This window comes from Branchiostoma belcheri, unplaced genomic scaffold (genome assembly GCF_001625305.1).
Source record: "Branchiostoma belcheri isolate BF01 breed outbred unplaced genomic scaffold, Haploidv18h27 scaffold71, whole genome shotgun sequence".
Taxonomy (NCBI): domain Eukaryota; kingdom Metazoa; phylum Chordata; class Leptocardii; order Amphioxiformes; family Branchiostomatidae; genus Branchiostoma; species Branchiostoma belcheri.
Window position 1 is genome coordinate 1,673,372 of NW_017804365.1, and position 10,855 is coordinate 1,684,226.

The window sequence follows — 10,855 nt, forward strand, 5'->3', positions numbered from 1 at the left end:
GAGTCTGAGTGAAGTGAGGAAAGTCGTGTCAAGTGCCTTTCCCAAGGGCACAAGATCACTGCCATTGGGCAGGAATTGAACCTGGGACCTCTTTAGGTCTGAGCTGAACACTCTACCATTACGCCACACGACCCCACGTTAGTCTGTAGATGGGTCCATGGTAGATTGAAAGCTAATCACATTTACTACTGACTTCAGGGTTTGCCCACAAATACTGTGTACTGCAACCTTGATTACAGAATTGTCAAAGTAGACAGATAAAAGGTACTCACTCATCCCACTTGACAGGGCTCTGCAGGTTGGCCTCTTCATAGCACCTGTGGATCCAACAAAGGAACATTCTTACCATTCAGTGGTCATAATCCTTTTTTTCAGTGCTCTGCAATATTGCAGAAGAGTCAAAATTTTGTTCTGCAATTTGGAAATACTTTCTGCAAATACACAGCCTCCATACTACAGCCTTCTACAAACCAATAGTGCCTTTTGTACATCATATATAACTTTGGAAATCTGTAGCATTACTGTAATTACCTCCATTAAAAATGGAGGTATTGTTTTTGGCGTGTCTGTCTGTGTGTGTGTGTCTGTTTGTGTTTCTACACATTTGTAGTCAGCATAACTTCATATTATATATATGCCTTTATGGATTATGATGATATTTGGTATGTTGGTAAGTCTTAGACCCTGTTCATACCAGACTTATATTTAGCGGTTTCAACCGGTTTTTATTTAACCTGGTGTGAACGCAAATTAACCGGTTTTTTAGGGGTTTAAATCCAATTTTGAAAAACCACCTCGGGAGGTGGTTTTTGAGGGTTTTTTGTGGGGTTTTTCCACCGAAAAACCTGGTCTGAACGCTAAGGGTTTATTGAACCGGTTTTTGCGTCATAATTCCGGGGTCACGGGGTCAGCATCCTGACCGTGTGCGACCTGCAAGCTTTTTGATCGCGTTGTTTTGACCAACTTGAGTTCGTTTCCACTGTTTTTCCATGGTTTCTCTTCATTTTGCGATGGAATCAGCAAACGCAACCTCAGGTCGGCGGACGAGACGCTCCTGATACTTAGGTTTGGAGAGCAGGAGTCGCCGAATTCGAAAAAGCTGGGGGCGGCGCGGCGAGGGCTCTACCGAAACAAAAATGTTGGAGGAGACTGATTTCTTGAAGATAAAGGATCAGTGCCGCAGTAAGGTAAAAAAACAACAACTGAAGACGGCATACAAGCAAGAAGGCCAAGGACAACAATCAAGAAGAGCGGGAGGAACGGTTATTCAAACTGCAGTCATGGCCGATTAATTGGATATTCACCGGACAGGATTTTTTCAAAACCGGTTATCAAAAGTCTGGTATGAACGCTAAGGGTTTTAGCCGGGTTTTTGAAAAACCGGTTGAAACCGCTACATATAAGTCTGGTATGAACAGGGTCATAAATTCTGCCCAGGACAATGCTAAGTACTACTAGTAAGTAACTTATGACACTTCCTACAATTCACAGCCAAAAAACAAGGTTATCTTTAATTTCACTTTGAATCTGAGTTTTATAAGGGTACAGAAAAAACTGTTTAAAAACCATTGCCATCATTTATTACAGTTCCAGTTTCACCTGCACTATTAAAGGTGCATATTCACCCAGTATTTTGAGCCCTGAATACTTATTTATCAATTACTATAAAAATTATGTTTGTATGTAACATTATGCTACATTTTTGTGTTATGAGACAACATGGAGACTGCATTGACGTCTTTGCATGGACTATAATATTCATTGCTCGAAATTCATTTTTGGGAATAGGTGCACCCAACCTAAAAAATTAGGTTCACAAAAAAATTTTTGGGTGCACCCAAAACAAAAAATAAAATAAAACATAAGAGATCGTACTGCTTCTCTTCTGAGCTTGAATCCAAAATGGGAGATAACTTCAAAATCATAAACAAGTACTACAAAAAAGATTTTTCTGACACTTACATGCCAAGAATATCCTGTATACTATTATACATAAATTTTGATATATAAGAAATACCTACTAGTACAAAAATATTTGGGTGCACCAGGGCAACCACAGAAAAAAATTGGGTGCACAGATGCAAATTTGGGTGCACTAAGGTGCACATGCACCCAGTATTTCCAGCCCTGCATGGACTATATTATTTCACGTTTCCCAGGACTTAACATTTAAGCCAGTCAGTGATTAATTGGGCCACAGGAAGGCTTGTGTGGTTCAGCAGTTTTAAATGCCACCACATCAGTATTCATTACATGCCTGTGGGCACCAGTAGACACAGTAACGAGCGCCAAGAGAAACTGAGAAGTGTAGGATATTCCAGCAGGTACGGCTATGAAGCTGCTCTGTGTACTGCAATTAATTCACATCATGGTCAGGGTAACTAAAGGTCACGGTCTGAGAAATATGGAGGTGTTCTCGGAACTATGTCAGGGCTTGATATACCTGCTTGTGCACCTTAGTGCACCCAAAATTGGAGCCATGCACCCAATTTTCGTCTGTGGATGTACTGGTGCACTCAAGTATTTTTGTAGCAATTTTGTACACATCAAATGTATAATAAAAAATGCAGCATATTCTTGGCAGAAAAATAATGAAAATATTTCTTGTAGTACTTGTTTAAGATTAAAGCTCAGCAGAGGAGCAGTAAGATGTAATTAGGTTTTGTTTTAAATGGTGCAACCAAAAAAAAAAAATGTGTGCACCTAATTTTTTAGGCTGGGTGCACCTGAGTGCACCTATTCCCAAAAAAATGAATTTCGAGCCCTGTATGTGTTCACAGTGGCAGCAGGTGCAGAAAAAAGAAAGTCTGCAATTTTTTAAAAATTGTTAACGTTAACAGTGATGATGGAAGTTTGTACAGAAATGACTGTGAAAACAGTGGGCATATACTTATAAAGGTGCCGTGAGAAAAATAGGGAATTACAGTATTCCATAGCTGCTGGGCATTACCATTACAAACAAGACAATAATTTTCAAATCATTAATGATGCCCAAGGGTAGTACTATAGTATAAGCCTGCTTTGAGATTCTTACCCGTGCAGGGTTTTTGCGTAGTCAGCCTTGGGTTGAGAAAAAAACTTAGAGCTTGCATTAATTTGAAGGTCTTCATCCTTTTGTCCGTAGGGCGTATATATAGCGAGCTGTTTTGATTTACAGTTAATCGGTAGATTCTTTGTGAAGCACTTTGATTACTACATACAGTAGCACAATGATTTGTAATTTCCTGAGTTCATTGTGTTGTGAAGTTCAATGCCCATGCCAAAAGTCACAGTGGAGCATCTGGTTGTGTCTGTAAGTGTTTTGTTTTGCCAGGCACACCATGAATAACTATGGAACAATCCAATAAAATCATTCCCAAAACTTGCAATACCCAACAACAAGTACCGTTAAAGCGGCATTATGCAAAATTAGGACCATACAAAAAGTCAAATTTCTGGTCATTTCTTTACAAAGTAAGTTGAACCAACCCTACTGCATTGCAAGTAAGTGCCATTCAGAAAATGTAGGTGCCAAAATATGATGCATTGTGAGTGTGTTTAAAGCTTGAAACACAGCTGTCAGCTATGTTTGTTTACATTCTAGTATTTTGTGGTGGCACCACAAACTGAGTGCGCCTCATGTGGGCTGTTTTAGTAGCAAGTCTGAATGTCAGAAATGCGAATATTGTACAAATGTGTTCAAAAGTATGAATATATTTGATGTTTTGTTAAACATATTATTCAATTTCAAATTTTCAATATTGCAAAAATGTTACATAATGCTCCTTTAAGCATTGCCAGCAATAAATGTTACCAGTGTCCCCCATGCAAACCTTTTACATACTACATGTTCAGCCATGACAGTATCCATAAGAATTTGCATTGAGTTTACCGGTAACCCCCCTCTTTCCAGTATAGTTTCTCCCATATTACCGCCATACATGCCCACCTATTGATCTTTGAAGGTGCCAAGTTAGTAATTAGTCGCTGGAATAGAAGGGCACCAAGGTTAATAACATTGTATATAAAATTAAGACACATTGAACCTTGCCCAAGCAACCACCTCTAGAATCTATAAGCCAGCCATCTAGCCTTAACGACCGTTTTTTTTCTACCATACTATAGACTTATTAACGTATTAAGGCCACACCAATTTAATTTGTTGCTTCTCGGATCGCCCTGTCCATTTTTTTGATTTGCAAAAAAAAAAATTTTGTTCTAAATTAACTGCAAAATGCAAATTTGGGACAGAAAAATATTGGGTGCTCCAATTTTGGGTGCACTAAGGTTCACATGCACCCAGTATTTCAAGCCCTGTTGTTTAGCTCTGTGTGTCTGTATGTTGATTGCCAATACGATTATGTATTTTGACAGGCACAGTGCTAGTGGGAACCGTAGATGCACCCAAACCCCAAGACTTGATCATCGACGGTTATGCAGTGGCCAGGGAACACTGTATCCTGGAGAATGTGGACGACGTTGTTACCCTGTACCCGCTGGGAAATCTGTGCTCTGTGGATGGCATCCCCATTACCAGGCCCAGCAAGCTCACTCAAGGTGAGTCAGTGCTAAGTTCAGGTTGGATGAGATCAGGGTTTTTTCTAAACAGGGGAATAAGGGCACTGCTTCCTCATGTAACCAGCCAGCCTTATTATAATTACCGAAGGAAAACATATTGTTTTTGCTCTGTTTCTTCTTCTTCTTCCGTTCTAAACACTGACCTCTGACCTGGCCAATGACCAGACTGTCTCTCACCATGGTAACTGGTGTGGGGTGACATAATGTTGCAATTTTATAGAAGGAGGGATTGAGACTCCTGTCTGACCACATATGTGAATAGTGCTGCATACTGGTTCAGTGGACTTGGATCCGGACTTGTAAGAATGTTTAGGTTCAAGTAAAAAAAAAACCTAAAAGTCAAGAACCGAGTCCGGACTTATTACCATAAAAGACCATTTCACATACCCCTTTTCTTTCCAAACCACCTAAAACCTTCCATAGATTGCAAAATTTGTTGCCCTCTGACAGTGGTCAATATGCCGAAAATCGGCAAAGATGTCTGTTGCCATGCCGGCACATGGATGGAAGATAAATTTGAAGAGAGGAGACAAGACACGGCTCTGAATGAGTCTGATGGAATGTTTGTTTCTTACTTTGATGCAGTGATATGTGATGCTGGCTGTGTTTATGTGATGTTCCCACTGAATCAAAACTATTTGTACAATAATTGATTATTGAGTCAAAATTTGAAAATGTAGGGGCCTTGTTTTTTTTGGACCGCCTTCTTTTTTTTTCGCCCGCTCGCATTAGATTTGGAGTCTGCGGAGGATGTCATCCATAAAATTTACTTGCTGTGACCTTCTCTTCACTGTGTGCTTATAGGAGGTGAAAGCGACTATAATCCACAATAATATCAAATTGAATTGGGCTGGCTACAATTAACGCTGACTTAGAATAAGTTAGCATAGCTTGCTACTCATCACATAAAATTGGTACGACCTCAACAATATCTGAGTTGTTTATATTGAAGAAGAACTACATGTGCCAGAGTTTAAGTGACTTATCAAGCTAGCAGACGACCCAGGGTTACACAATCTGCACGGACAACCTTGTTGGGATTGATTTTTTTTGGTAGGCAGCCATCGATACAGTGCAGTTAAAAGCTCAGTGTGTTTCCAGTAAAATCAATAGAGGGAACCAACTGTGCATTTGTAGTCAAGACTAGTGCTGCATACCAGTCCACTGGACTTGGATCCGGACTTGTAAGAATGTTTAGGTTCAAATAAAAAAAAAGCCTAAAAGCCAAGAACTGAGTCCGGAGCTATTACCATAAAAGACCATTTCACATACCCCTTTCCTTTCCAAACCACCCAAAACCTTCCGTAGATTGCAAAATCCATGCTGCAAAATGAAGAAAACATTGCCATTGGGCATCGTCAAGTACCGGCCTCCTGAGTCCATGTTATGTGGCCAAAGTTTCACCCAGGGTTTCTTGTTACCCATTCAGGCCAATAGTTAAAATTAAAATTAAAGTTATAGATATTCTATTCCTGGCAAATAGCCCCTCCTAAGCTATTCCACTCCACAAGTGCTAAACTCGGTAATGTCTATAATTAATTGACACATTTGCAGCATTAGAATTGAAAGAGCCATTTCACACATGAATGCCGGGGTAATTGCCCACTAGTGAGTTTAAAGCACTGTACATTTTCAAACATTCACAGCAGTTTTATGTCCGTAGTTTTTACTGTGAACTCCCCATTAGGCCACACCAATTTAATTTCTTGGTTAACAGATTTTTCTAGAAAAATAATGGAGCGGGCGGGCGAACAAAAACATAAAAATAAAAACAGGTCTAGGCATCCTATTATAGCCCAAAGTGGTACGATAGGAGCCACGAAGTCAACACACCAGGCTGGTTCAAAATTTGAACAATGAATTTTGAAATTTTAATGATACCACTGCATTGAAAGACGGAATAACTGTACCAACTAGGAAGAAAAGGACTGTTTTCAACTGAGATTAGGGCAAAATATGAGCATTTTGCAGTTGATTCTGAATGTTTTTTTGTTTTTTTTGGAAATCAGAAAAAAATGACGCAGGCAAATCCGTTAACCAAGAAATTAAATTGGTGTGGCCTTATACAAATTCTCAACACACTTTATATCCTTTTCCAATGACTTTCTTTATCAAATTTTATATGACTGTACTACACAGTTTTTCAACTACGAACTTAAAAGTCCACGAAAATCCCCTGTAAAATTAGGTCCTTGCAAAAATAAATGAATTTACAGTACCGTTAACTGCCATTCTTTTGAAATCCAACTGAGGCAAGCCCACAGAGTGACTCGTGTCCCCATTAGTAAAGGGCACACATGATAAAGAACACGTTTGAAGCTTAGTTTAAAATAGCCCTTTTGCCCTTCAAAGAGAATATTAATTTAAGACTGATAAATAAAGCATTACAGGTATACTACAGGGATATAGCTTTTGAAATCGTTACAAATTTTCCTGTTGAAACTGTTGGCAGCATCATATATACGGTGGCATTTTAGTAGATTCAGATTGTGCAAAAGATTCCTAAGGCCTAGGAAAACATGCTACATGTTTCTGGGTACCTGATTATGATCAACACTAACAAAATACTGCCAACCCTTGTTTGTTTTTTCAGGGTCGATATTTGTAAATAATTATTAAAACTGTTGGTAGTCAAGTCGTTTATTGCCAAAGGAAACGGCCTGAAACTTTTCAGTTTTACATTAATTTTGTTAAACTGTAATTGTTGGATCACTAATTTAATATCACTAAGGGCGATATATGAAACTGCCTGTGTCGGAGAGAATTTGTAAATATTGCTCCTCAAATGCAGTGGAAGACGAAATTCATTTCATCTCTAACTGTTCATTTTATGACGACATCAGAAAACAATTATTTAGCACCGTGTCCAAAATACTCCCTTACTTCCCCACCGTTCCCTACCACAAAAAACATTTTTACTACTAAAATCAAAGAACCCACATATTATAGAAGAAGTGGGTAAATTCGTCTTCCACTGCCTAAAAAGAAGAAGTCAAACCCAGTAAATCTAGTACTATGCATGTTGTAGAATATAGTATAATGCTAGACGTAGATATAGTCTCACATACCACTGTATTTTCTTTCTTATGTTGTTTGTAACTGCAATTAGCCCTCGGGCATGTATTTGCAATAAACTTTCAATTTAGTAAAAGAAAGTGGTGTACCTACATGTATTCCCAAAAATGAATTTCGAGCCCTGGCATACATGGATAGGGTTGATTAAATTTACCACAGAAAATTGACTTTGAAAATCCAGTTCTGCTGCCCTGAAATTGCTTTGGATGCCTCTAAGCCTTTCCAGAGTACTCTAGATTTCAGTGGATGCCTGACTAAGGTTGTCAGCAAAACATACTGCACCTGAGTGAAACCGTGGTAATGTACAATGTATAATAGCAATTTGGCAGAACATTTCAAAAATCCAATGAAAACCGTGAAAATGGGGGATTTGTGTAGTATATTCTGCCAATCTGACCATCCTGTAGTTTTACGAGCGAGGCTACCGGCCTTTTAGTCGTCATGAAAGATGCATCATCAGCTGTTAGCTGGTCGCACGCAGATGAAAAATTCAGGCCCCCCATTACCGCAGAGGTGTGTTCTCCCAGTATTAATCAGTTGTGTACTGTACTAATTAGGATCTCTGTGGTTTTGCCTCCCCAGGGAATATGCTTTGTTTTGGCCGCTCCAACTACTTTCGCTTCAACCACCCGCTGGAAGCCAACCGACTGAAGAGAGATTTGCCCAACTCCAGGGTATCAGTTCTGCCCTTTGGATTCCTACCAGGTGAGTCCTAAGTTACCGGACCTTAAGGCCTAGGCCACACCAATTTAATTTCTTGGTAAACGGATTCGCCGCTTCATTTTTTTCTGATTTGCAAATAAAAATAAAAATAACAAGCAGCACTTTAATTATGGAAAAACACTTTAATTATGGACTCCTCGCTAATAACTCTAAATTGCTTTACCCAATTAGGTTTATATTTTTTCTGAGTACATAGTAGAAGGTGACAAATATGTGGAGTGTGTTAATTAGTCCCTAGGGTATAGTCCAATTATACATAATTATACATGATTATACTATATTTATCTATAATCATGTATGATTATACATATTAGTTTTTCCATTATACATAATTATGTATATCCCTTTTGATCATTATACATAATTATGTATATCCCTCTTGATCATTATACATAATTATGTATATTCCTTTTGATCATTATACATAATTATGTATATCCTTTTAACCATTATACATAATTATGCATATCCCTTTTAACCATTATATATAACTATGCATATCCATTTTGGTTATTATATATAATTATGCTTATTAATTTTTACCATTATACCATATATATGACTTTTGGCTATTATTCATAACGATACATAACCCTCATGACCACTATGTATAACTATAGCCATTTTATTGTTATGAACAATAGTAATAAAATAGGTGTAACAAGTCGTTTGGTGTAATGTAGCCAGCTGCCGCCGCGCCGCATGCCTGCGAAGCTGGTGTGTTACGCCGAGAGGCAGCTATACCATCTAAACAAATACAGATACAGAATTAGATAAGGTTATATTTTGGTGTCATGTGGTCTTTAATACTGACTATATTGCAAGTAAGTGCTACACTACTTCAATTTATTGATACCAATGTTAACTGAAGTTTTTGCTAATGCTATCCATGTCATCTTTTTCTTTTACATAGAACAAATTCTTAGCCCCTCTTGCCAAAGTTTTGCTAATGCTATCCACGTCAACCTTTTCCTTTACATAGAACAAATTCTTACCCCCTCTTGCCAAAGTTTTTGGTAATGCTATCCATAATTGCCTATCGAAAGCAGTTTAAATGCCGATTTGTGCACCTACATCGTAACAATGGCATGGCGACAAAAAACTGAAATTTTTTCTACTGTCCCAAAATTTCCCGAAAGTGTACATTGAATTGTCCCAGACAAAATTTTGGTGGCCTCTGGCCATAGGGACACCTTTAATTTCAGCACTGTCTGTTAGCCTGTGCCACGCCCAACAGCACCTTTCTGTTGACTGGCTCAAGAGTGGAGGTGCGAGAGTTTTAGGGGGATATTTTAAACCCTCTAAAATGCTATTTTCTTTGTTTCTGTAGGTGAATTTCAAAGGAAGTTAGATACCCCTAGACTTAGACACTGATGAAGTTATCCACATGTACAGTAAAAAAATGGCACCCCAAACACGAAAATACATAATTACAAAGCTGTACAGATTGTATGTCAAAAGGCAGGTCGAGGGAATTGGGTCCAGATGATCACGTCACAAGGTTGATGGAAGTTGACCGAAAATTTGGGGTAAGTCCCACTTTCATTCCAGTGTTGGAAAGAAAGCTTAGACTTCATTCATAATGATGTATACCAACACTGATGAACTTCCACGCTAAGACCTTTTGTTAATGTTTTTATTCACTTTTTAAGTCAAGTGAAAACCTTTCGCCTGACTTTTCTACACAAAACTACAGTATTTGTCTTTCACCTGACTTACACAAAACAACAGTACTTCTCTTTCACCTGGCTTTTCTACTCAAAACAACAGTACTTGTCTTTCACCTGGCTTACACAAAACAACAGGGAAAAATTCCACGGTTACCTTGCTACATTGGTTATAACGTTAGTCCGCCCATGGAGGTATAAAAATGGTCCACCTTTACATACGCTCAGCTGTATAATTTTCATGGGATACAACTGATTTCTTTGGCCATGCACTCAAGAATTGGGTGTAATAATTTTTCCACAATCCATTGACCCTTTACATTACAGAAATTTGAATATTGCAGAGAAATCTGTGATGTACCCATATTATATCAAGGAATAACATTTTGGATGATTATACAAAATTTTATATCATACCCGGGCCGCCATAACGTTCGATAACGGGTTCCGGACTGGGCCGTACTTTACGGCACGGACAGGGCTTCCCTGGCTTCCACAGAACGATTAGACCGCATTTTGCCCTAACCGTGTGCGCCGCTTTCGAAAATTTGAATACAGAATTCGGACGTTGAAATTGGTGTTGTTGCATTTTTCAGTTTAGGGACACCATTATACTACATGTAGTAGATCAATCTGTCACAAATTTCTAGTTGTCAAACTTTAGAGTAAGACTTGTATGGAGTGATTTGTCCACTTCTATAATGCATCAAACCCCCTTGATTACATGGACTGAATACTATAACATGTATATATGTATAATTAACACCAGTGTCTGAAACCAGCAGCAGCCAGGTTTATCCACTCATTAGGTAAACTCCTTGATATATACTCAC

General features: G+C 38.5%; 1 pseudogene; it reads left to right on the forward strand.

The window, feature by feature from the left end:
* Positions 1–10,855, forward strand: part of LOC109484904 — a 94,264-nt pseudogene that overhangs the window by 36,492 nt on the left and 46,917 nt on the right.